Genomic DNA, 5,000 nt, shown 5'->3' with positions numbered 1-5,000 from the left:
ATAATGATGATAATAATAATGATAATAATAATAAAATAATAGTAAGGATGATCATAATAATAATGAAATAACGGAGGCTTTGAACAAACAATCGAGAATAAAAATTAGGTAGTGATAATAATTTGGAATGACGTTTCAATGCTTCGTTCATCATTTTCAAATTGGTGAAAACTAAACACTAAAAGTCAGATTCTTGTGAGTCCAAATTATTATCACTGTCATTTTTACCGTCGATGATAATGATAATAACAGCAATGACAATAATAAATCATTTCACTCACCGGCAGTGGCAAATTCCGCTCCAGGTAACTGCGCACAGACTGCAAAGACTCCATGCTGAGAAGCCTGGTCGGCAAAATGCCCCGCACGGCCAAGAGCCGTTGTCTGGCATCGATGGTGGGTGTCGAGTGCTCTTCCACCCGCGCTGGCACCTGGGAGGGGGGGCGGATCCAGGGCCGCAGGCTCTTCGACGACCGCTCGTGCCGCTTTCAACTGCTCGCATCTCTTGCGCTGGCCGGATGAAGACGAGGCTCTGAGGCTGTCTGCGGCATCTGCTTGCAGGCGAGCGACCACGGGTCCCGCGGCCGTTTTTTCTGGCCGGGGTCGCGCCTCCACTGTCTTGAGGTAGCAGGCTACCAGACGGTTCAGGTGGTACAAGACAGTCCCGGTGTAGGGCTCGTAGTGGGAATCGGGGATGTTCGCGCATTCCGTGGCGGTCTCCCAGGGCAGGCAGACTTGAGGTTCTGGCTCCGGAGCGCTGCTCTGATCGCTGTCACTGCTGATGGAACCGGGCTCCGCCGAGGGATCTTCAGGCTGGTCGAAGAGCTCCCTCCAGTGGGTGCTGGTAGTGTCGGCTAGAGTGCGTAGCTGTTCCCTGGAGAGGCTCTCAAAAGGTCAGGAAGTTCACTCCGTACCTGAACATGACCCCCATGAGTCGCGCGGGCTTGTCCCGCTTTCCGGCGTACTTGAGGGCCCCACTGCGTGCCAGCATCAGTACGGAGGTGGTGAGACCCAGAGCTCTGACCATCTCCTTGAAGAGGAAGCAGGTCACGTCTCCGGTGGCTAGACTGCGGATGGCCTGGTTGCTTATTCTGGCCGCCACCACTAGGTTGCCGGGCACCATGCCCCTGTGGGCCTCCGTCACAAGCCGTCGAGGAAAGCCGTGCACAAAGTGCACGCTCAGGTTGCTCCACGAAGGCGCGAATAGGGCCATGACATTGCCGAAGCGATCGAGCCTTAACTGTCGCAGATTGCGATCGAAGGCCTCGTTTCCCGTCCTCATCTTCTCGCCCAGCGGCTGGCCAGCCTCGTAGAACATGCGCTGCTTGTCGAACAGCGGCCTCCTCTCCTCTCTGCTCTCCCTGCGGTCGTCGTGGTGCGAGGCAGGCAGCCGTGCCTCCACCAGGGCCACAAAGCGCTTGCAGTAGCGCTGGCAATCGCCCAGGTCTTCAAAGGCCACGGTAGAACCCTGGTCGGTGGGAAGCAGTTCCGCCACAGGAAGGCCAAGAGTTGGACATTTGACTGTCAGAGGCTATCTGAGACGCAAGCCTCGCGGCCAGGTGGCAGCGGGTTAAATAAGCCAATTTTGTTTTTCTTTGACTGTCTGTCTTCACCACAACACTACTTTTGGCCCAAACCGCAATTTATGAAATGATAGCTAGCTAGGGAGACCTTCATTTGAAAGCAAACAATCATTGGACTCTGCAACCTGACCTCGGGAGGCCGCTTTCTTTCACACATACGTATTACAATCAATCGTTATTACTAGCTCTCAATTGAATTAAATCATCATCATCATCATCATCACGTAAAGCATAATCACTCGTAATCATGATTCTATCAGGTATTATTAGTTAATTTATTTGATATTGCTGAAAGTAAGCGATCTCCGGAATGAGATAGTTTGACTCATTGATTGATTCACATCGCCTCATCCAGGCTCTGTGACAGTCTTGGAACCACATGAAAATGAACATGACTTTGATGTCACTCACCTGCGCTGCGAATCCAGCGCGCCGTCTTCTTCGTCTTCTTCTTCATCTTCAGGCTGCTCCGCTTCGCTTTCGGCCTTGCAAAGATGAATTGGAGGTCAATGATGCATGCAGAACTGAATCAACGACATCCTTCCCTCCCTCCCCAATTCCAAAAAATTCCAAAAAAATCAAATCAAAATTGCCAACAACGTAAAACACTTGGTTTAATAGAAGAGCACAGAGAGATCAAGTATGAAACAACAGGTCATTATTAAGCTTCATTCGTTCGTTCACTCATGGCCTCGTGGTTAGGGTCTTGCCGAATTTGCACCATCTATTTTTATCCTTTTTTCAACTGCAGATCTCAAATGGTCCCATCGATCTTTTTTACTTTGACCACCTCCTTAACACCAGACCATTATTATCCAATCAACGATCGTCCATTGAACTGGAACCAATTTTAAATACAGCCAATGTGACTTCTGTTCTTTTTTTTTCCCCTCGGACCTCGCATGGCCATGTGGCGCGAAACTCTCACTGAGAGCAAAAAAACAAAACCTTCACTATCATGCAGATCGTCGCCGATTACTACCAAAAAACAAAGAAAGAACTCACCCAGACTCTGAGTCCACATCACATTCAAGCTGCATGAAGCGCGCCGATCTCTGAGTCAACTTGAACATTTTCACACGCTACATATATTCCTTTGCCATTGTCCGAAATCCGTTCAGCTCGCAACAATGGTTGATTGACTGGTCATCCTGGCTCGCCAAGCCAAATTCCAGTCAAAGTATTTGCCGCTCTTATCAGGCGTGTCATCAGCCTAAAACTGAATTTTCACCCCCTGGCTCGTCTGTCTGTCTGCCTGCAAAACAATTCGTTTTCCTTCACTCAGTGGTCAATTCATTCCATTCATTCATTCCAAGATTGCACAACTCAGTACAGTTCTTCAAAGTGTCCTTTTCACCATCCATTTCATTCAATAACAAGTAAACAAATCAATCAAATCAACAAAGAAACCATTTCTCAAACCATTATCTCTCATCTCCCCTTTTCCATACATACCCACTTTATGTCTCACTCATTTAACAATCCATCTCACCCCCTCTTCACTTTCATTATTCCATTACTCATCATCCTTTTAACTCAGCACTTTGCTGGTACGCGTTGTACGCTGTAACACCTCTACACCAAGAGGATGCACAGTTTGCCGTTTCTTCAACTTTTTTCCTAAGCCCGCAAAACGCCTCTAAAGTTTTTCCCCAATAAATCACCCTTCTAATTATACCTAGTCCATTTAGGCAACGTCTCTGTGGCGCAATCGGCTTTTCCCCATCATAGTCTCCTCTCTATTCTATTCTTATTTTCATTGCACCAACTAGCTGGGGGCGGCGGTGCGACTCCTCGCGCTCGCCCAGATACAACGCAAATTTTCTTTTCTTTTTTTTTTTCTTTTTTACATGCTCTGTTCTGCTCTCCACACACCTAATTAACCTCAATAACGGCCACAATATCTACTTCTTAAACCAAGCTCTATTACTTTGTTGTACATCCATCAAACTTGACCTTCGTTATATGGAATCACGGAATCACGCAACTGTGACGCAACTGTCAACATAAAATCCTTCGTCTTTTTGGGGGGGAAATTCACATTCATTTTCTCACACATCTGCTATTGGCTCAATCGAACCCGCTTCTACACTTTACTTACAACCTCACACACACTTTTCCCACTTACTAAATCACTTCCTTCACTCTAAAAAAGCCCTCACAATTTCGCCGTGTTTTGGCTTTTCAATCTAGAACCCAGCTCCCTTACGCAATACCGCCGCCCTATTTGACACGCCACTTCGCCTTTCTTTCAAGGCCTCTATCTTACTCGGCTTTTAACCGATTCTCTTCACATTTCTTTCCGTCACACCTCGGACCATTGCCTACGCACTCCTTTACTAAAAGTCCGCTCTGCTTTTTCGCTGGCCGAGCTATCACCATTACCCTACACCCATGTTTTAGAGGCGTTTTGGCTGTGCAAAAACGCTACCTAACCCACTTCTAACCTTCCCAACGTTTTAGCCTTTTAAGCTACGACCTTCAAACTTGCCACACATGTTCAGCAGACAATGCGCTCTACGTTGGTTAGGGTTTCATGCGGGTTGCATGTGCTCAGTCAGCGTTTTATTCACCTGCACTCTCGCTTTCAACAATGCCATGTCAACTCGCAACGTGCTATACTCAATGCCTACCCATGCGAAAGAATAGAAGCTGCCGAGCTGTTCTTCACACACATTGCTCAGCAGGCTCAGAGCTATCACGTGAGTCCGATAAAAATGACAGTCGTTCAATATTTCTCGCAATCAGCAACACATTGCTGAAAGCTACCTATTTCCTTTCCTGTGTAGAACCCAGTCCCCCCTTCGCAACTGAGTTACAGCTATTGTACACGTGACTAATGTGTGCCACCTGCAATGCATTATCCAGGCCAGTTTAAGCTAGATTCACTTGAACATTTCATTTCATACTGTAAAGATCGTCTCCTGTTTAGCTCCTGTTTTGCTCTAAATAAGCCGTATAGTCTGCCGCAGAGGCTGAAAACAATCGCAATTGATTACTTTCTTGGCTTAGTGGTGGCACCTTGGTTCAGGTGTAGAGTAGAGTTGATTCTTTGCAAATATAATACAAGTAAATTTTAATAAAACACTCAGCATTACTGGGGGAACGGTGGAATTTTTATATCAAACATTCTAAAGGGTTCGAGTTAAGGGTTCGCCAATCACTTTTATATTGTCTCCAGGTCAGTATTAGGTGCCTGACAAGTTATTATCAAGTTCCTTGGAATTTCAATGATTCCCTCAGTGCATGACAGACAAAATTCAACATAATTTACAATATGTATGTTAACGTTTCTCACTAAATTTATCTTTCTAGTGCATCCTAGGACGAATCATCGCAGACACTTGCAGACCAAACGTATAATCTGCTGATAAGGGAAGTTCATGTGCTGAAGAGGCAGTCTGAATCTTCACAAGA

The 5,000-nt window shown here is 46.4% G+C and overlaps 1 protein-coding gene across 1 annotated transcript in view; it reads left to right on the top strand.

Annotated features, from left to right (window-relative positions):
- The window catches only part of LOC138032106 (uncharacterized), an 86,613-nt gene that overhangs the window by 70,660 nt on the left and 10,953 nt on the right, over positions 1-5,000 (top strand). The window contains exon 5 of the mRNA XM_068879696.1: positions 4,899-5,000. This exon is cut by the window's right edge and continues 47 nt beyond it. The gene's annotated coding sequence lies outside the window, so the exon portion shown is untranslated. The remainder of the gene's footprint in view (positions 1-4,898) is intronic.

Source organism: Montipora capricornis, chromosome 14, assembly GCF_036669925.1.
Source record: "Montipora capricornis isolate CH-2021 chromosome 14, ASM3666992v2, whole genome shotgun sequence".
In the NCBI taxonomy this organism is placed as follows: domain Eukaryota; kingdom Metazoa; phylum Cnidaria; class Anthozoa; order Scleractinia; family Acroporidae; genus Montipora; species Montipora capricornis.
This window is presented reverse-complemented; position numbering and strand designations above follow the sequence as displayed.